This window comes from Mauremys reevesii, linkage group 7 (genome assembly GCF_016161935.1).
Source record: "Mauremys reevesii isolate NIE-2019 linkage group 7, ASM1616193v1, whole genome shotgun sequence".
Lineage (NCBI taxonomy): Eukaryota > Metazoa > Chordata > Testudines > Geoemydidae > Mauremys > Mauremys reevesii.
The window spans coordinates 104,940,765-104,963,058 of record NC_052629.1 but is presented as its reverse complement, the minus strand read 5'-3'; the positions used below and the strand labels follow the sequence as shown (position 1 = coordinate 104,963,058).

Below are 22,294 nucleotides of genomic sequence, written 5' to 3'. Positions count from 1 at the left end.
AGCAATAAAGACCTACATGCATTCTAATATGTTTACTGGAGATCAGCTTCAACTCCAGCAAGAGCATTGGTAGGTAATCAGTTCTTCAAATCCCACACAGGGGGGTTTCTGGGGTTACAAGTTCATAAGTGCTTTTGCTCAGAACAAGAACAACCATAAAGAGTTCGCTCTTTCCTCTATATAGCTCGGGCCTTTGATCTTGTTCTCATCTAACCAGCTGATGAGCAGACAAAGGTCCTTTTCTCAGGGCGTAGCTTCAAAAGGCTGGGTTTTTACATAATTACAAAGGAGGTAAATTTGCATTCACCTTCCCCTAGAGATTCCCACTTTACTCTGTTTGTCCCAAAAATTCCTTCTTGTCTGGTCTGCTTTTCAATATAATTATCTTAAGCTTGTAATACTTCTCAAAGTTTTACATTGGCCACACTCTTCCCCTCTAGAGAAGTTACATACGATTCCACAATAATACATAACATTTGCATTTTTAATACAATGGACCCCCAAAGATAGTTAAACTTAATTCAATAAGGTTTTTCAAGGAGATTGCCGGAAATGTCATCTCGGTCACAGAGCTGATGATGCATGAGCCTGAAAGCACTCAGCCTGCTCAGATCCCAGGGTGAGTTCCGATCCCAGCTGCAGTATCCTTCGTTTTGCATGGAGCGTGTTGCTGTTCAGACCTCCTCTTCTGGAGGAATGATGGATGTGATGTGTGGCTTCAGATGTGGGTGGAATCCTCTGAATTTTGTTCTAGATTCTGGGACACGTGGTCCCTGGGTGAGGAAGGATTTAGTAAAATAACCTCATTATTAGTATTGAACCATTTATATTGGGATAACGCATAAAGACCACAAGCAGGTTGGGCCCCATTGTGCTATAGCTCAGTAGAAGAATCCTGACATTCCCCTTGTTTTACTTGTAGCAGAGAAATCAGACTTCGGTTTCCCAAGGGAATTTATTACAGGACCAGTTCAGGAGCGACATTTAATTATGGAATAATGCATGTTCTTCCCCCTACCCTGTTTCTAAATTAGCCGTCATGTCACTAAAAATGTTTCTGTGTTCCACAATCAGTCCACTTAACTGTAACAAAGCAGCACAGATCCATCAAACTCACAATGAGCTTGGCTAATGACTGCTGAAATTACCAAATCAGCCCTGCTTCCCAACACCCCAGCCTTTCTCCCGTGTCTCTCCTCAATCATCTCTCTGCTTGTGGCCGTGCTCAGTGGGAAAGGACCATAGCAGGAAGCACTTGAGCCCAGGTCCCAGAACCAAATGCATTATCGTGTTACCTTTTTGACTGATTATTCTCCAAGCTATCCACTTTGTTACGAGGCAGTGGATGGGAGGCAGGGGAAGGGAGGTGGCAAAGCTGAGGCCAGCAATAAAATACCAGCAGAGTGCATTGTTCCCATTCCCTGATTATGCATTTAACTGCATTTCTAAGCATATCTATTTTTTTTTTCTAAACCAGTGCTCGGAAGTGCAATTTCGTTGCTATTCAGATACAATGTGGCTTCTATTCTCTCGCTCGGTTTTAATTATGTGTCCGCTGCTGCGCCTTCTCCAAGCTGGCGGACTCTGAGATTCATAATTTCAGCCTGACACCATAGAAACCACTTAGTTTGATTCAGGACTCTAATGTCATCACTGGCTAGTCTTGAACGGAGCAGGGAGAGAGGGTGTAATTTGAAGGCAGCATCACACAGAAACTGCAATTATTTCTCCCTTTCAGAGGGAAATGTAAACAAAAGGTCATCACTGGTCAGTGCTCTTCATTCCCATTCCTGCACGCTGACAAGATGACTTTTTTTTGTTTATTATTTATTTCCTGATTATTCCCCTCCACATGAGGGCTAGAACTAAGCAGCAGCCAGTGTTACCACACAGCCGAGGGCATAGACTGCACCCCTAAATTCCCCTGGCAGCTCCCCATGAACATGGAGGCCTTACAGAGCTTGTTAACAGCACTCAATGTTCACGGCACTGGTGTAGGCCAAGAGCATGACTTTTGTAGCACTCTGCACCTGGATACTTCAGAGTGATCAGCATGATAGACGGTCCCATCCTCCATCTTGAGCTCAGCAACCTTCTGCTCCAATCAAGATGGAGTGCTGCCTCATGCAGGGCCGGCTCCAGACCCCACATGCCAAGTGCGTGCTTGGGGCGGCGTGCCACGGGAGGGCGGCAGGCGGCTCCGGTGGACCTCCCGCAGACATGCCTGCGGACGGTCCGCTGGTCCCACGGCTCCGGTGGAGCATCCACAGGCGTGCCTGCGGGAGGTCCACCGGAGCCGCGGGACCAGCGGACCCTCCACAGGCACGTCTGCAGGAGGTCCACCGGAGCCGCGGGACCGGCGACTGCCAGATCGCCCCCCGCAGCGTGCCGCCCTGCTTGGGGCGGCGCAATTCCTAGAGCCGCCCCTGGCCTCATGGGCTGGTGGTCGTGGACTGAACCTAAATAAAGAAAGGACTACACAGTACAATGCCATGGTCCATGTTATTAGCCGGTGGTCTGCAATTTGGCCACATTTCTAGGTTAAACTTTGTCTGATCACGGTGGGAAAGAGAGAGGCGCTTAGAAAGAATATTGGCAAGGAGAATTAATACTTGTGGACGGTGGAATACAATTTGCTCTGCACTGTTCTGCAGATTCTGCTGAACTAAATGAAGCTCTCCTGATCTCCCCCTATGGCTCAGTGATAGAAAGGAGTTAAGTGAATATAAATGCTCATATCAAATCACAGGTATTGATTTTCTGAGCTGGTAAATGAAGGTGCTTTATCTCCAATGGGAGATTGAAGGTCTGTGTGCCACACTTTGCTCTGTTTTCATAAAATGCCGGCACGGTGAAATTCTTTTACCCGACACCTAATAAAATGAAAGGGGACCAGATCCTAATGTCAGTCACATTGGTGTAGACCCAGAGTGACTCCAGTGCAGCCAACTGAGTTGTTCTGGATTTACATCAGGGTAACGGAGAGCAGAATCTGGCTCAGGAAACCAGTCTTGCATGTGGACCATCCATGCAGCAAACATGCAACGCCTTTCCAGGGTTTCCATGGCATTGCTACAGCCCTCCAGAGCCTGTTGGTAGGGAACAGGCAGGGGTGTTACAAACACGTGTGTATACACACAAACACACACACACGGGCTGCATGACAATTTTGCTAAGTTGAGCTTTTATCTAAACTATTTTATCCCACTGACTGGTTTGATCAAGACATGGGGTTTCACTGGCACTTAGACCAGTTTTGTGCTCAAATGAGTTCTGAGCAAGATATGAGCTATAATAGCGAAGAGAGACCCCTTAAAGAGAGCACTCTGTGTCCTGAGGAGTGCTGTGAAAGACCAAAGCAGGATGAGGCAATGTAACTCAAGTGCCCAGTAGGGAGGGAGGAGCTATATAAGTCACAAAGCCCTCTTAGAAAGATAACCTTTGTGGCATTGCACCCCATATTCTTCATAAAGATATTGTTATGATATGATTATGGCATAACTATGATATATCTTATGCAAGATAAGGCACGTGAGATATCACTGGAAAGGTTATGATTTACTGAATATGGTTATCCTATTTGTAGGCATGTTTCATTTATGTGTCTGAAGTTAGGACTATTATCTATGCATCTATTACAAATGTGTTTACACCCAGGGAAGGCCCACCAGCCAGAATGCAATCAGTCTAGATGGCTCGCTGGAAAGGGCCATTTGGGAGAACAATAGGTCTTAGAACAGTGGTTCTCAAACTGTGGGTCGGGGCCCCAAAGTGGGTTGTGACCCCGTTTTAATGGGGTTGTCAGGACTGCTGTTAGACTTGCTGGGACCTGCCGCCCGGGCCGAAGCCCGAGCCCAAGGGCTTTAGCCCTGAGTGGCTGGGCTCAGGTTACAGGTCCCCTGTCTGAGGCTGAAGCCCGGGGGCTTTGGCTTTGGCCCCCCTGCCCAGGGTGGTGGGGCTCAGGCTTCAGGCTTTGGCCACCCGCCCTGGACAGTGAGGCTTGGGCTGGCTCTGGCTTAGGCCCCTCTCCTGGGGTCATGTAGTAATTTTTGTTGTCAGAAGCGGGTTGTGGTGCACTGAAGTTTGAGAACCCCTGGTCTTAGAGGATGCTAATCTCCCACCAGGAAGCCTTCCTGGGGACACTGCAAACAGACTCTGAGTTATGGCTGCAGGGACATGTGACCAAGTCACCAGGTACTGGACTCCATGCTATACTAGCAGCAAAGAGTCCTGTGGCTCCTTTGCTGCTTCTACAGAACCAGACTAACACGGCTACCCCTCTGATACTTGACACCATGCTATACTAGTGTTTTTCCACTGACTGGGGGTGGGAATCAAACTGGGAGACAAAGGATTCCCACCACCTGCAAAAACTATTTAAGGCAGGGGAATGACATCATCGTGGTTCATTCCTCACTGACTCCCTGCCCAGGAAAGAGGACTGCTGGAAACATCTGAGAACAAAAAGACTGGACAAGGGAAGAAGGGCTGAGCCCAGGCTAGAGGGTTGTCTGGCCTGTGAAAGGAATATCTGGAGCTTTCAAGAATCTCTGCAATCTGCCTAAATCAACATTTTGGATGAGAATGTGATACTTACAATCAGTTTCTTTAGTATATGAAGCAATAAAGAGTAAAGGGAGCCCAGGCTGGTGGGTCAGGTGGGCTCAGTGGTACCCCAGTCCCAGGTGGCACCCAGAAGAGGGGGGTAACCAGTGATGAGCTGCCAAAATCTTGACAACGGGTTCCCTATAAAAAGTTCTGATTTAAGGGGGGAAAGCAGGGGAGAGGCCGGGATTGGGGGAGACATACTTGTGGGGTTGAGGGCCCCTACAGGGTCTGGGGCAAATTGCCCCACTTCCCCCCCCCCCTGCAGCCCTGGAGCTCACAGCCCCCCCCCTTCCCTTGCCCGAGGCTCAAAGCAGCAGGACGACTCAGGAGCTTAGCTGAGCTGCCTAGTTGCTGGCCACGCTGCAGGCCTGCGGGGGGGAGGGGAGAGGGGCTGGGGGAGACATCCTACTTACCCCACCCCACGGACCCAGAGCTCACAGCCCCCTGCCCCCTTACCTTGCCGGCAGCTCAGAGCTCAGCTGAGCTGCCCAGCTGCTGGCCATGCTGCAGCTCTAAGGGGTGGGGGAAGTGGGGGAGGGCCTGGAGGAGACATCCTCGTGGGGCTGGGGGCCCCTGCAGGGCCTGGGCCAATTGCCCCACTTGCCCCCTCCCCTCCGGCCAGCCCTAGAGCTTGCAGCATCCACCCCCCCCCGCTCCCCTCCTCACACACACACCTTGCCGGGATGCTCAAAAAGCGGCAGCAGGACTCTTCCCGAGCTCAGCTGAGCTGCCCAGCTGGTGCCGGCAGCTGGCCACGCTGCAGCTGGGGGGAAGCAGGGGAGGGGCCGTGGGAGCCTCAGCCTCCCCAGCTGGGAATCCTGGAAGCAACAGGATGGTCCGGCCTGCAGACTGGAGTTCTTTGCCCACCTCCTGGTCCTTTAACAACCGGTTCGTCACAGAGGTCTAATTTTAGCAACCGGTTCTTGGGAACCGATGGGAACCGGCTCCAGCTCACCACTGGGGTAACCTGTCACAACCTCCAGCTGATCAACCTGTGTCTATTGTTTTGCCTGCCCAGCCTGATGCAGCTCCAATTGAAATCAGTGGGCTTGCTTCTGACTTCAGTGGGAGCAGGACTAAGCCTATAGACTATAAGTTCTAGGGAGCAGAGGTCATGTATTCCTCTGTGTTTTCTACATCACTGAGCATGCTCTTGGTACATAACAAATAAGATGGAAGGAAGGGAATCATAGAACTGGAAGGGACCTCAAGAGGTCATCTAGTCTAGTCCCCTGCACTCAAGGCAGGACTAAGTATTATCTAGACCCGGGGTAGGTAACCTATGGCACGCGTGCCAAAGGCGGCACGCGAGCTGATTTTCAGTGGCACTCACACTGCCCCGGATCCTGGCCACCGGTCCAGGGGGCTCTGCATTTTAATTTAATTTTAAATGAAGCTTCTTAAACATTTCAAAAACCTTATTTACTTTTCATACAACAGTAGTTTAGTTATATATTATAGACTTATAGAAAGAGACCTTCTAAAACGTTAAAATGTATTACTGGCACGCGAAACCTTAAATTAGAGTGAATAAATGAAGACTTGGCACATCACTTCTGAAAGGTTGCCGACCCCTGATCTAGACCATCCCTGACAGGTGTTTGTCCAACCTGCTCTTAAAAATCCCTAATGATGGAGATTCCACAACCTCCATAGGCAATTTATTCCAGTGCTTAACCACCCTGACAGTTAGGAAGTTTTTCCTAATGTCCAACCTAAACTTCCCTTGCTGCAATTTAAGCCCATTGTTTCTTGTCCTGTCCTTAGAGGTTAAGAAGAACAATTTTTCTCCCTCCTCCTTGTAACAATCTTCTATGTACTTGAAAACTGTTATCACGTCCCCTCTCAGTCTTCTCTTCTCCAGACTAAACAAACCCAATTTTTTCAATCTTCCCTGATAGGTCATGTTTTCTAGACCTTTAATCATTTTTGTTGCTCTTCTCTGGACTTTCTCCAATTTGTCCACATCTTCCCTGAAATGTGGTGCCCAGAACTGGGCACAATACTCCAGTTGAGGCCTAATCAGCGCGGAGTAGAGCGGAAGAATTACTTCTCGTGTCTTGTTTACAATACCCCTGCTAATACACCCCAGAATTATGTTTGCTTTTTTTTTGCAACAGCGTTACACTGTTGACTCATATTCAGCTTGTGATCCACTATGACCCCCAAATCTCTTTCCGCAGTACTCCTTCCTAGGCAGTCATTTCCCATGGGAAGGGTTGTTGAGACATAGGACAGGCTTTTCCTGCTTAAGAACATACAATGGAGAGCAGGAGTGGGGCCTCTGACCCTTGACTTTCTTCAATTCCATCACTGATGGGCATCTCTTGGTGTTGGGCATCTCTTGATGTTAGCCGGCGGCATATTGGCTCTAGAGTGGTGCCCTTGTTCCAATATGGGAGTTGGTTCACAGCATATATCTGCCATTGCCAGGATGCAAAATCCAAAACATATCAGATATTTCCTTCAGTTGGCTTGTTTGCATTCAGGTATTGGGCATATTCACATAAAGAACCTCTGGCTCTGGGGCGTTCTCCAGAAGCTAGTCCCTTGTTGCACAGCTCCCCACACTGTACCAGCTGCAGTAATGAGGAAGATAGTGGTGGTGGCAGCATCCTCATGGCTTCAAATCCCACTTTTCTTTTATTCTGTTATCTGTAGGTTCTTATCCCACCCTTGTAGTAGCTGAGTCCTTTCCAGTAGTACATTAAGTGACTTGCCTAGGATCTGTCCCAGGAGATTTGTTCTCTCTCTTATCCTCTCCGCAGGGGAACAATTGTGTGCACTGTGGAATGATATTTTGGGGTTGGGTTGTTTTTTGTTTTTTGTTTTATTTTCATTTTTAAGGTACACACCACCGTGTTTGCCAGCGTCCCTCTGCTTGGAAAGCTTTTTTTTTCACATCTTTTGTATTTTTTTTTCCAATCATCGTCTTAGCGCTACAAGTGGAAATGTCTCCCCACACAACCTCTGCACAAAGTGCAAACATCAATCCTTTCTTATTAAGCTAAAGCTGAAATGCTCATAGACAAGTTGTTAAAAAGAAGAAAGTGTCCACACTGTGGCGGAAAAGGTAAAATGCAGTAATTGTCCAAACCTTTCAAGAGAGGAAATTGCATTGGAGAGGGGAGGACCTTTTCCTTCTGCGGCAGTTTGCCAAAATAATGCAGAGAGACTCACTTAACTTACATATTGTTAGGCGCAGAATCATCTGAGTGCCTCTGATTCCTGCAGCTTTGTACTACGCACGTCAAAATGCAAAGAGCGATTGAATACCCTTTGTCGTTGCTATTTAAATATGTTGTATTGATTTATTTGTAATCCACAAAAGTGAAAATGATGTCTCAGACAAACAGTGAGTTCTCAGCAGGCAAAGTGGATCAGCATGAAATAGAAGAAACGAGAACTGTGATAATGCTGTGGGCCGCGATCCTGGGCTGCGGCTTTAGAACACACGCTGCACGGGGTGCAAGGTGGCTTTAAGACATTTTTTACAGGATCCAGGAAGCATTGTGCACTGGGCCAGTGCCCCAGCATCTAATTTGCAGCAGTTGTAATGGGCCCAAGGGGCTGTTATAGTAACTACGGATCACAACTTCAGCAATGAGAATAGCGTAGCTGAAGTCGACGTATCTTAGGTCGACTTACCTCTCATCCTCATGGCGCGGGGTCGATGGACGCCGCTCCCCTGTCGACTCCGCTTCCGCCTCTGAAGCCTCTTGCCATGGTGGAGTACAGGAGTCGATGGCAGAGCGATCAGGGATCAATTTATCACATCTACACTAGACACGATAAATCGATCCCCAATAGATTGATCACTACCCGCCAATCCAGCCACACCTCCTTTTCATCGGTCATACCGCCAACATTGGCCATGGGGCAGGGATGGTGTCAGAAATGCTATGTTCAGCTTACCCTTGGGTGATTGTTTTCATGGCTGGTTATGCTGGCTTCAGGCCCAAATTGCACTGCTGGAGAGAAAGGATAAAAGGAGTGGCAGGAACTCAGGATATCTTGGGTCAGTATTCATCTCTGCCAGAGACTTCCTGTGTGACCTTGGGCAAGTCACTTAATATTTCTATGTCTTAGTTCCCCATCTGTAGTACTGGAATAATGATATTTCCTCTCTCCCATCCTGCCTCGATCTTATCTGTTTAGATCATAAGCACTATGGGGCAAGGATTAATTTTTGCAATACTGCACCTGGTATGATGAGGCACTGATCTCACGTGGACTCTAGATAACACCACAGTGCGAATAACCAAAAAACAGCCTGAATGCAGGGGAAAATCTGGGCCTGGATTTAGAAAGTGAAACTGATTGTGTCCTTTCAGTGGAAAGATGGAGAAAATCTCCTCTCTTCTACCATCTCTCCCAGTTGTCTTTCACAGAGTTTAAGGCCAGACAGGACCACTAGGTCATCCACTCTGACCTCCTGTGTATCACAGGTTACCAACACCACCCAGCAACCCACACACACACTAAACCCACCAATGGAAATGAGACCCACAGGAGACTATACCATTATGTGCCACAGGCTGAGAATAGGAGAGACCGAGGTACACCAGTGCTCAAGGTCCCTGCAATGGCAGAGAAATGATTAGGTGAGATATACCCAGATAATCCTGGCAAGTGACCCACACTCACACTGCCACGTATGGCAGTCAGTTAGACCCTGAGCACATGAGCAAGAACCAGCCAGCCAAGCACCTGTGAGACAGAATGCTCAGTGCCACCTCAGAGCCCTGGCCCTCTACATCCAATGTCCCATCTCCCTCCATGGCCATCCCTGATGCATTAGAGGAAGGCGATAACCCCCCAAAAATATTGGGGCGGGGGAATCCCTTCCTGATCCTTGCCAATGGTCATCTGAAACCCTGAAGCATAAGCGTTAGGACCTTTGTATTTTTTAAATTCTTTTACCTTCAGCAAAGATTCCATCTACGAAACTGACCAAAAGAGGATGGAAATTCCGGAGCAGCAAAATCCCCTGTGAAATGCATAATGGTCTGTGCAGCTTTGCCCGGAAGTTTTCCAATGCAGGATCCAGAAATTGTACATGAGATTATCGCGCCTCAAGAGAAAAACCCTAATGGCAGTAAAGGAGCTGAAGTACGTCAAAGTCTGAACAAGTCGATACAGCTCAGACTCGTTCATACCACCCCAGAAAGACAGTCCATATATTATTTAAACTATCCAATTTACTGAGCGGCTTAAACAGGGCTCTCGATGCTGCAGTCAGAACTGCCAAGGCTGCCCAGAAAACACTGAAAAACATTCTGTTTAGAGACAATTCTGCTTCAGTGTCAGAGATTTTTTTGCTTTTAATCATCTCCCATTCTCTAATGCTAGGATCATTTGTATGAAGAAAGGACCTTTGTTCCTGCTGCATATTTCCCACCTCAGAGCAGAATCCTTAGTGATGGCCTTGCCGTCATCTCCACCACTTCGTATGAGGAAGCTGCACAGCTTCGTGGTCCCAGGCAGGGGGCTTGAGGCTACAATGATGGGCACACACTCGCAATATCAGCATAGGAAGTAGGAGCAGATGAACTCTTAATAAACAAAGACCCTTTCAGAGTTCTTTTGTAACCGGAGCAACAGCCCTTACCAGAGAGAGATTGTATGGCAGGTGCCTGCATGGATAACTCTGTGACGGTAAGGGTCCAAATCCCTCCAGCCTTACGGAGCTCCTCAGATTCCTGGATAATGGGGCCCATATAAGAACCTCAATATCCATCTACTTCCAGAAAAAACCAGGATGTATAGCACCCCCAGACACTGTGCAACAGAGAAATCCATCAAACCTTTTCACACTTATCTACGTTTGGCCATTAGTTCCAGTTCTTGTCTGGGTGACAGTTTGAGTCAGTTGTTAATAGATCCAAATCCTTTGTGACAATCTTTGGCCTCTGCTTTTTCAGCCAATCACCAATGAATATGTTTATATTTGGAAGTTGTGTGAGTGGCTCTTCCCTGCCTGGCGTGGAAGTGGAGACAAAGGGGTGAAGGGGCATATGTGTGCGCACACACCATGGGATTAGCACAGCTAGTTATAAACCTAATAAATTGGGAAGCCCGGCTAGCCTTCTGTTGTCATTGGCAAGATGCTTGTAGGAACAGCACCTTTTGGATATTCCATGGGAAACTAACCAGTCCTGAGCCCCTGCTGGCTACCAGATTCAAAAGGATCTGAAGAGGAGGACTCACCATGGCAGCATCAGCCCCAGAACTGCCAAGATCAGAGATTTCTCTCTCTCCTCTCCAAGATATAGCTATGGCCTTTAGGCAATTTTCTCTGCTCTATAGTGGAGATGGGCCCAAGTTGTTTAGTGTGGATCCCAACCTCTATCTGAATGTCCCCTGTTCTAACAGGTTTGGATGAGGCGTTGTGCCCATCTCTCTGCCTCATTATTAATTATTATCATTATTATTTGTATGACCATTCCACCCTGGGGCTCTAGTCACAAACCTGGACTCCACTGTGCTATGCACTGGACAAACAGAACAAAAAGATGGGGCCTGCCCCCAAAGGACTTACAATCTAGGTATAAGACAAGAGACAACAGGTGTATTCCGACAGACCGAAGCAGGATCTCAAGGAAACAACGAGAGAACATTGGTCAGCATGGTAGCAGCGGTCCTTTCAGTATGTTTCCCCAGAGGAAGGAGGCAGAGGGAGAAGATCTTCCTCACCACATTTCTGTGCACATTTTGTATTGAAAGCAATTTTTTGCTGGTAAAAGATGCTGCCTTGACAGGCTGGGAGACCAGCTTCGTCTACTTCTCTACAGAAGAGGAACAACAGCAACGTCGAGGCAAGCTTCCCCCGCTGCTCCACTAATGTGTCTCCGGGGAAGAGGGGAGCTCAGTCTCCGTGGCTCATTCAGTTCTTGGCCATTTTTCTGAGACTGCCAGTGAGGGGGAACGAGGGGCCTCTTAGTGGTTTTTGTGATGTCTCAATGTGGAATTGTTTCATGTGGTCTACAGAACAGATAGCAGATGGCAATGCCTTTTGATCGCTTCCAACCTTGACCAGTGTCCAAAAGGTGGAAAGCTCTCAAAATAATCCATTATCTCATGAGCCCGTCAGCCCGCTTTCATTGTAAATTCTAAACAAGCCCAGCTGGACACTGTTGGCAAAGCAGCACTATTGAAATTGTAGTGCCAGACACTAACCTGAATGGATTTAATTCTCATATTGCAAGAGTGACATGATAAGGTGGGAATTCGCAGTTCTGGGCTGAAAACCCACTTCCACCACTGACTCGCAATGTGGCCTTACAAAAGTCACTCAACTCTTCTGCGCATCATTTTTCCCACCTGGGAGATCAATGAACACCCACCTTTGCAAAGCACTTTGAGATCTACAGCTCATATTTATCAATATTAGTTTCTCGTTGGAGTCTGTTTTTGAAGTTTTTTTGCTGGAGTATTGCAACTTTGAGGTCTGTAATCGAGTGACCAGGGAGGTTGAAGTGTTCTCCGGCTGGTTTTTGAATGTTATAATTCTTGACCTCTGATTTGTGTCCATTTATTCTTTTGCAATGAGAAACTGCAGAATTGGAATTAATTTGCAAACTGGACCAGGGCCGCCCAGAGGATTCAGGGGGCCTGGGGTCTTCGGCGGTGGGGCGCCCCCGCCACCGAATTGCCGCCAAAGACCCGGCACTTTGGCGGCGGGCCCCAGAGCGGAAGGACCCCCCGCCACCAAATTGCTGATGAAGACCCGGTGCAGAAGAAGCTCCGGGGGCCCGGGCCCCACGAGAGTTTTCCGGGGCCCCCAGAGCGAGTGAAGGACCCTGCTCCAGGGGCCCCAAAAAACTCTCATGGGGGCCCCTGCAGGGCCCAGGGCAAATTGCCCCACTTGCCCCCCCCCCTCTGAGCGGCCCTGAACTGGACACCATTAAATTAGGCTTGAATAAAGACTGGGAGTGGATGGGTCATTACACGAAGTAAAAACTATTTGCCCATGCTAATTTTTCCCCTACTGTTACTCACACCTTCTTGTCAACTGTTGGAAATGGGCCATCCTGATTATCACTACAAAAGTTTTTTTTTTCTCCTGCTGATAATAGCCCACCTTAATTGATTAGTTTTGTTAGAGTTGGTATGGCAACACCCATTTTTTCATGTTCTCTGTGTATATATATCTTCCTACTGTATTTTCCACTGCATGCATCTGATGAAGTGGGTTTTAGCCCACGAAAGCTTACGCTCAAATAAATTTGTTGATCAATATTAGTGTTAGTGTTAGCCTCCTTTGACCCGAGCGGATAGCCAAAGCTTACAGCTGTGCATATTGTTTCCACTAGGAAGAGAAATTGAGACGAGAGCCAGGTATTTTCTTTGATGTAACCCTGTTTATTCACACAGATTGTACATCAAGTTCTGCTTCCCAGAACACAGCAGGAGACAGTTCCTCAGCTTGCTTTTCCAAACCTGCCTTTCCAGCAAGCACTTTGTGCCCAAAATTCTCTCTCTCTCGCTTTGCTTTCTCTCAGGGCCACATCACCAGTGCCTCTGTATTGTCTGTTTGGCTTTCTGATTGCTTCTGTCTCTCATGAGAATGGCCATACTGGGTCAGACCAATGGTCTATCTAGCCCAGTGTCCTGTCTTCCAACAGTTGCCAATGCCAGGTGCTTCAGAGGGAATGAACAGAACAGGTAATCAGCAAGTGATCCATCCCCTGTCATCCATTCCTATCTTCTGGCAAACAGAGGCTAGAGACATCCACAGCATGGTTTTGCATCCCTGATCATCTTGGCTAATAGCTATTGATGGACCTATCCTACATGAACTTATCTAGTTCTTTTTTGAACCTCATTATAGTCTTGGCCTTCACAACATCCTCTGGCAAAGAGTTCCATAGGTTGACTCTGCATTGCATGAAGAAATACTTCCTTTGTTTGTTTTAAACCCGCTGCCTATTAATTTCATTGGGTGACCCCTAATTCTTGTGCTGTGTAAAGGAGTAAATAACACTTCCTTATTCATGTTCTCCATGCCAGTCATAAGTTTACAAACCTCTATTATATCCCCCCTTAGTCATCTCTTTTCCAAGCTGAAAAGTCCCAGTCTTTTTAAACTCTCCTCATATGGAAGCTGTTCCATACTCTCTCCCTGCCTCCCCCCGCCCCCCCTCCATCCCCCCCACGCACACACCACCCTAGCCCCTCCATTTGAAACCCATTGGACCACATGGTTCGGCTTCTACTCCAGCTTTTTCATGTGCCTGTGTTTTGGGTACTACTGCCGTACATTTATCCTGAATAAAAGGCGGTGGTTATACCCAATCCGTGCCACCATGTGCTTATAGAGATGATGGTCCCATATTGCATCTTGCAAGCCATGGCACATGGTGACTGGGGCAATGATAGCAACAGACTTCGCTAATGGTAACTTATAAACACTTCCACTTGTTTTTATCCCGAAAGAATCATGATAACATTTTGAGATAATAAAATAATTAATCACACAGCACACCTGTAAGCTCCTAAAAGGATCTTGCTGATATCACTGACCAGGACTCAAAGTGGAGACGACTTTGCAAATAATCTGGTTCAGGTTTTACCCAGCACCCAGTGCCTGCTGGATGGGGATGATTGGAGTTGTTGTGTGGGTCCTAAGACCTCCAAGCCATCTGGATGCATTTCAGTACATCCACCAGCGCTGCTTAGTCCTAGCATGTTGATATGAGGCTGCTGGAGACCCCAGCTACCCTATCTGGCTAGCAGGCTTTTTGAAACATTCATGCAAAAGTTCTGGGCTCTGCTTTTGCAGAAGAAAAACCCTTTGGAGTCATGCCGTGGTGTCAGAGCACTTTCTGTCCAGTGCACGGGAGCAGTTAAAAAGAAAATAATGCTTTGAGTGCGTTTACATGAGAGAGTGCACATAGTGCCGAGGAGGGTGGGCACTAGACAGCAGCTCTGGTGATTTCAGTGTAATAGAGAATTTAGGGCTGTGTCTTGGCTATGAGGCTGGGGACTGCAGGATAATGGACTGTGCATCTGGGCAGTGGCCACTGAGCCCTCAGGCTAAATTCACTACAATTATAGGTGTATATAGAGAGACTATATAGAGCATATCCCCTTGCAAGTCATAAAACAAGAGCTGGTTTACATCCTCTGAGCTGGGTTTCCCAGTAAGGCTCTAAATGAAATGTCTCAAATAAGGATCCACTTTAGCCTCAATAAAGAGAGTTATTGCTTAATAATGAAATGGAGAGTGGTTATTGCAAACACATTCAGTGAGGTTTAACCACCCCATAACGGGTATGCAGAAGTCATGGCCTGGCTGGGAAAGCTCAAAGAATATCTTTTTAATCATATATTGGGATTTAATCGATATACAATTCTATTCCATCAAATCTGAATTAAAAAGACACCACTGCAGTGAGAGCCTACCCTCATTCTCCTGCATTGCCAGGCTATTTCCACCCATTGCGGATGGCTACCATTAGGGCTGGGTGAGATGTTTGCACGAAATAAGCATCAACCTTCACTCAACACTTTTGACCCAGGATCACTGAGTTCTTGGATCACTTGTGCCCTTCCCTCCCCCGTTGGTCATTGTTAAGCATGCGATAGGAAGTGCTTCCAGACCCATGGTGAACCAAGAGTTACGGTCATCTTAGTTGCCCCCTCCCCTTGCACGTTAAAAGTCTAGGCTGTGGTTGGGAATTTGAGTTCAAGGCCATAACAGGATCAGGGTTTGATTTCTGTGGCACTGACATCTCATGAGCTCTTCATGGGAGATTCCTGCCATTTTAGCAGTGCATCTGAACCACATCTGCAATATAAACCCAATCTGGCATTGCAGCAAACCAGAGTGAGATCAGAAACCTGAACTTCATGGGGAAGGCAGTTCAGATTTGAGGTTCTGGTTTGAATCAGTATTTATATAAGTCTAAACAGGGCCCAGGTCCATCGCTACCAAATGGCCACACAGCAAACTAAAGGGTCTGTGTTACACACACACAATAATAATATAAGGAGCTATACCTATCTCATAGAACTGGAAGGTCATTGAGTCCAGCCCTGTGCCTTCACTAGCAGGACCAAGTACTGATTTTGCCCCAGATCTCTAAGTGCCCCCCTCAAGGATTGAACTCACAACCCTAGGTTTAGTAGGCCAATGTGCAAACCACTGAACTATCCCTCTCCCCAGGAATCTTGGCTCCCTGCCCTGCCAGTGCTACCTCCTTCCCAGCCCCAAGTGCCAAGCTTAGCACTTTCTGCCAGTGCCCTACTCCCCACAGCCCCATACGTAGAGGGGTGGTAGGCCCTCTCCTAGCCTACAGCTTGGCTCCCTGAACCCTGCCTTACTCCACTCCTGCTGCGTGTGGCAATAAACCTGCCATTAGTTACTACATGGAGACATTTCTGCCATAGAACTGCTTGAAGTGCACTGTGTACCCTCTTCATGCCTTACAGATATCAATAGCAACTAAAAGATCCCAATTTAAAAAAAAACATGCTGGGCTTCATAAGGCAGGGTGCAACGGAGGATGCAAGCAGAATCAATTCCTTTAAGGACAAAAAAATATTCGCACCACATACTGTCACAGAAAAACACTCCCCAGTTAGCAGAGTAAAGAATCTCGCTCCTTTCCACCAGCCAGTGACTTAAATTGATCTAATGCAGGAAGCCATCCTGGCTAATCCTAATTTTATAGGGTCTAATGGGTGTCACTTAGCTGTGATCACACTTCACCTGGTGTGTGAAAGATGCAGTTCGGCTCAGCTAAAGCAAGGGAGAGATTATTTTCTTTCCAGATATATAAAGAGAGCGGGAAAAAACCCGCTCACCTTGATTGAGTAAGGCAGTTAAGTAGCACATCAGAGACCACGCAAATGGAACTTGAGCCATTATGGAGATCTCCACTCTTTATTGTCTCTAAAGATTACCCTTCTGCTCTTGTCTTTAGTACCTAAATGACCCTGGACAAAAGGTACTTGCTGACTAGCATTTCATTTGCTTGTTATATTTGGGGGTGAAACTAATGCTCATGAAAATGAAGGACTGAAAAGAAACAGAGCAAGATCTACAGGAGGCAGGTAACATGCAAGCTTATAGTACCACACGGCTCTGCCAGTGCACCTCCATCTTGTCCTGCAGTACCTCCTGCTGTTCCAGCCCTAGGCTGCACACACAGCTCTGTGAATGCACATCAACCCTAACCTACATCCCGGACCATCCTACCCCAGTCTTCCAGCTCATAAAATACTGCCAATGTGCTTCAGTTTTGACCGGCAGAACTCTTGCTATTCCAGCACTGAGTCTCTCTGTTGTAAAAACTGACGGTGGAACCAAACTGTGCCAAACTGGGCTTTCTGATGCTTTACTGATATGGTAAATGTCAGGAAGGAAATGGAGTACCAAGGTTATCCCCAAATTCTACTTCCATCAAAGTTTCCACTGATATACTGGCCCATAAAAACTCCAGCAGTTTTGACTCATGGATTAGATTCTATTAACTAAAGCAGGCAACTATATATACCATTAAATACATAAGCACGGTAGTTTGTGAATTTTCTCAGGGCACAGATTAAGGACCCGATACAGAAAAGCACTTAACCACATGCTTAACTCTAAGCATGAGTGTAGTTCTATCGTTGCATGTTTAGAATTAAAGCTGTATGGAAGTGCTTTGCTAAATCAGGACCTAAGGGCTTGTACACACCACCACTTATGTTGCTATAACTTATGTCGCTCAGGGGTGTGAATAAGCCACCCCCTTGAGCGACGTAAGTTACACGGACCTAAGCCTGGTGTGGACAGCACTGTTGGCAGAAGAGCTACTGCCTCTAGTGGAGGTGGTTTTATTATGCCCCTGGGAGAGCTCTCTCCCATCAGCATTGAGCGTCTTCACCAGATGCGCTACAGTGGCATAGCTGGGGACTGGATTTAAATTATTCCATGCTCTTCTTTAACCCCAAAATGACTAAGAATGCAAAAAATGAAACTTACTATAAACAAAAGTGAAATTGCCCAGTCTCAGTTTCCTTCTTTAAACTCAGTGAAATGAAAGCTGAAAATAAACAACACAGTGAATGGGGATTGGATTAACAGTCTAGGATGTTATCGCAAGTAATGATAACATTCATCTATGGACATTATCGTTCAATAGAGCACACATATCCTTAGAAAAAGAAGCGAAGCTCATACAAAAGGATGCATGATACAAATGTGTAATAGAGGTAAACAGTCTCAGCTGGACCATGTGGGTCAGTTTTGCTTGGCTACATGCTGAAGCAATGAGCAATGCATCCATGTGGATGTGTAGGGTGGACAAAAGCGCTTGTTGCTCCAGAAATGGCTTTAGCATTTCATTATAAAGGGTGGATTTTTGCACATGCCAGCACATCCAAAGTTGTGCACAAAAAATGTTGCCACCGGGGGGAAGATAACGAGCTGACTGCCTCTCCCAGCTCCGTACAGCACTCCTGAGAATTCTTGTCATTAAATCGGCATTCTGGAGGATTCTGTCCCTGATCAGATTTAAAGGTTTTGGTCAGCCCGGAAATAAACACTGGATAAACATATTCTTGACAAACTATTATTGGGATAAATTCCCTTGTGGTATTTTGCGAAGGCTGGTGAGCAATGCTAAGCGGAAAGGCAACTTTGGGGCATCACCTTCCTCTTCCGTAACACAATTAACGGGTCTCTCTCATCAACTGAAAAAGGGTTTATGGCCTCCATTCTGATTCATATCTGTCAAGTCACTGGCCATGGCCAGATAAAATGTGACCATGTGGTAATCCAAAGGAGAGGCACAACAAACAGGGCTGGAAAGGGGCATTTCAGAGAACAGGGAGATTCTTTTCTCCTTTGCCTGTAAGGGAAGCTTTTGCCAGCTTTAGTTTAACAATATGAGACCTATAATAAAATATCTATTATGAATGGGCCAGATCCTGCCATCTTTATTCAGACAAAATGTCCACTGAAGTGAATGGGAGTTTTGCTATGGAAGGTGTTCAGGATCTGGTCCATTATTAGCCGGCTAATGAAGCAACAAGCCAATGCATGAAGCTGGAATGTGCTTCTAAGCCAGCAATGAGTTCTGGGTGCCAAAAGACAATAGACGAACTGCTGCTGTCTGTTACACTCATGCAGAGGCGGATTAGAGGTTTGTGAGGCCCCCTGGGCCAGCACAAGTGGAAGACCCCTTACCCCTTCCGCCTGCAGTCCCTCCTCCCCTGTGTTCCTGCTGGGGAAATGGAGTCAGGATGTGGGGCTTGCCCCACTCTGCCTGCCCAGCAGGGGCGGCTCTAGATATTTCGCCCCAAGCACGGCGGCATGCCATGGGGGGCGCTCTGCCGGTCGCCAGTCCCATGGCTCTGGTGGACGTCCCGCAGGCGTGCCTGCGGAGGGTCCGCTGGTGTCACGGCTCCACCGAAGCCGTGGGACCAGCGGACCCTCTGCAGGCATGCCGCCGAAGGCTGCCTGCCTGCCACCCTCCCGGCGACCGGCAGAGCACCCCCCGCGGCATGCCGCCCCAAGCACGCGCTTGGCATGTTGGGGCCTGGAGCCGCCCCTGCTGCCCAGGGCTCCTGCCAGGGAGTGAGGGAAGCCCTGGTGCCCCAAACATGCTCCTGGGCAGGAGTGCCAGGCAGGCGGAGCAGGTCGGGGCACGGGACCCCTCCCAATTGGCCAGGGCCCCTGGGCACGGGCCCCGTTGGCCCAGTGACTAATCCACCACTGCACTCATGCAACACTGCTTTGCATTGCTCACTGAGGCTGCTTCGCACCATTAATCTAGAGGACTCCAATAAAGACAGAAGCTGCCCTTTAAAGAGCAAATGAAAGGCCTCCTTGGTGACTCAATCATTAGGCACTCAAGAGTAGAACAAATCCTTGTTTAGCCCTTCTCATCTTCATAGGGGCCTACTTTATAATGGGACCATCTGGTACCCCCTTAACTACAGTGCCACTAGGACAATTACTCTGCTAATATTGTTTCTCCCTTCCCTCTATTCCTTTTTTGTTAATTAACTTAACACTAAACCATTCCTGGATAGGCTTGAAAGCCACAGTACACATACACACAGATTTAAAATAGGCTGAACCAGTATAGCACAAACAGAAAGGCAATATAGGGACTGACACAAGACTAATGCATGAGTCACCATATGTAATTCCTAAGAGGGGGTAGGCATTGGGATTAATGGAAAAAAAAGACAGGGATGCGCCCAGGATGCTCAGACACACAAAAGAGACAATACAACAATATCAAGAGAGCAAATGGGATAAACAGAAGGCTGGACATGAGGTTAATTCCATGGCTGGGATTGAAGAGATCCAGTTCTATGCCCACTTCTACCACTCACTGTGTTACCTGGTCATGTTATGTCGCCCCCTGTGCCTCAGTTTCCTTATCTGTAAAATGGGGATACTTAGCTCACAGGCGGGTTGGGTTTTAATGCCACATTTACTGATGTTTATAAAATGATTTGAGATCTTCATCTGGTAGACGCTATGGAACAGCAAAATATTATAACTCAGAAAACAAAATCAAGAGGAATGTGGTATTCCCAGGAGCAAGTGTAACCCACACACCTTCTGGGTGTGGTGTTCTGTTCCATCTAGTGGCACTGAGACCACTTAGAGAGAGTTAAATTAGCCTGCTCTACAGCCATAGCTAACAGCCATGTGTTTTAGCTCATGCTGTAGAGACTCAAGCACTAAACTCCAAAGATCCCCGTTCGATCCTGCCCGACGATGACCGGGGTCTGTTGGCGTTACACAACCAGACAGACTTACTGTAGACTCTGCTAGGACTGCGTGAATCATTCACAATTAAGTTAAAAAACCTTAGAATCCTGCTAGTTTTGCATTTGGTTTTGATTTTACTTAACTGTCCAAATTTCACACACACAGTAACTGTTGAGAAGTCATGGTATTTTACCAAGCAACGACAAAAAATACTGGAAATGGGTCTTTTACTGTTCATTACTGATGCTAATTTTGGTTGTAAGCCTCAGCATCTTTGAAATTTAAAATTCAAAATCAAATGCAGGCAGGGATCGATCTGGTCATCAAGAGAGGTCAATGGAGTTTTTTTCCAACATTTTGCTTGTTTTGATGTGAAAACTTTGGGAAAAGCCTCATGGGGAGAGGAGCGGCAAATGGATCCAGAATGACAGTGCAAGTTTGACCTACATTTTCAAAAGTGAGTAGTGACTGGGTGCCCCAGCTAAGATCCTTCAAGGGGCCTGATGCTCAGCCCTTACTGAAAATCAGGATCCTTAAAGATGACCCAAGATGACATCAAAAAATGGACACATCACAAATCTCTGGTCATTTCTGAAAATGTGTAACAAATGTTAATGAATTTTTGCAGGTGTGTGTGTGTGTGTGTGTGTGTGTGTATATATATACATATATATATATATACATTCCTCACATTTCCTACCTTTTTATGACAGCTCTAGCTGGCCATAAAGATGGACTCTCAACAAAACCAAAGCATCTAGCCTCCCTGGGAGAGCCGCTCTTTGTTCTCCTAGCATGGCCAAATCCAGGGGCGGCTCTAGGCCCCAGCATGCCAAGCGCGTGCCTTCGGCAGCTTGCCTGCGGAGGGTCCACTGGTCCCGCGGCTTCGGCGGACCTCCCGCAGGTGTGCAGCCTGCCTGCCGTGCTTGGGGCGGCAAAATGCCTAGAGCCGCCCCTGGCCAAATCCCAGCTCCCTGCTAGCAGAAGGGATTTTTGATGAAGGATTTCCACATCTGAGCAACCGACTGGGGAGGGGGGCATGATGCCTTACTGATTGCACACCGCAGGAAGTGGTGAGAAATCATCATTTTACCGCTCTCTGCTGGTGTGACAAAGGAAGAGGTTTGGGGACAAAGCTCTGATTTTGGCTCATCATAGGAGTGGTTAGAGAGGCAGAACCCCCGGTGCAAAGCCCTTCTCAGAGCTGCTCAATGGCCGATGGGAAATGAGTTAGTGGTTTCAGTTCTTCATGGGGCAGGTGCCTACGTCACAAAACAGTCTCCTCAAGTGGTGCTAACTGTCTCCATTGTTGGCACAGGTGTTGTTTAAACATGTATCAAGAGTTTCCAAGCTCATCCTCCAAATAGACAAGGTCGGTAAATGATGGGAGAGGAAATGGAAACAAGGAGAGGTGAAGTGACTTGGCCAAGGCCACCCAGCGGGCCTGTGGCAAAGCCAGACCCCACCCCCTCCAAGGTCTCTTGAGTCCCAGTCTGGTGGTCTAGCCACTGACCACTCTGCCTTTCTCTTACCTCTCCTCCTCCTGCCATGAGACCAGGATGCTAAACTGGTGACATCGCAATCAGCTGCGTACCCCCAGGCTGTGATGTCACAATCCCAGGATCAGGACTTTGCTCTAGGGAGATGGCCAGGGGTGGGGGGGATTTCTCTCTCCTTCAAACACACAAATATCTTCCACAGCACCTCTGGGGAGAGGGGAAATTGTCGGCAAAATAAATTGCTTTTCGGATTGCTTTTTGTCCCGTCGTGAGAGTCTCACTTTAAGAATTGTCACGGGAAGGGCTGACATATTCATGTACAAAACACACATTCCAGAGGCTGCTCCCAGGAGCTTCGTGTATCAATAAACATATTCCCTGTGGCTCAGGCAGGCCGATTACACTTAGCACGGCCCTCGTTTGTGTAAAATGCAACCGTTATTTTTAAAAATTCATACCAAAATAA

The 22,294-nt window shown here is 47.4% G+C and overlaps 1 long non-coding RNA gene across 1 annotated transcript; it reads right to left on the bottom strand.

Moving 5' to 3' along the window:
- Nucleotides 1–505: 505 nt before the first annotated feature.
- On the bottom strand, nucleotides 506–21,899 carry LOC120408920. Its single transcript, XR_005601007.1, has 3 exons — nucleotides 21,862–21,899; nucleotides 8,524–8,579; nucleotides 506–773 (listed from the first exon to the last, which is right to left on the bottom strand). It is a non-coding gene; the product is annotated as an uncharacterized LOC120408920 (long non-coding RNA).
- Between the last annotated feature and the right edge of the window lie 395 nt (nucleotides 21,900–22,294).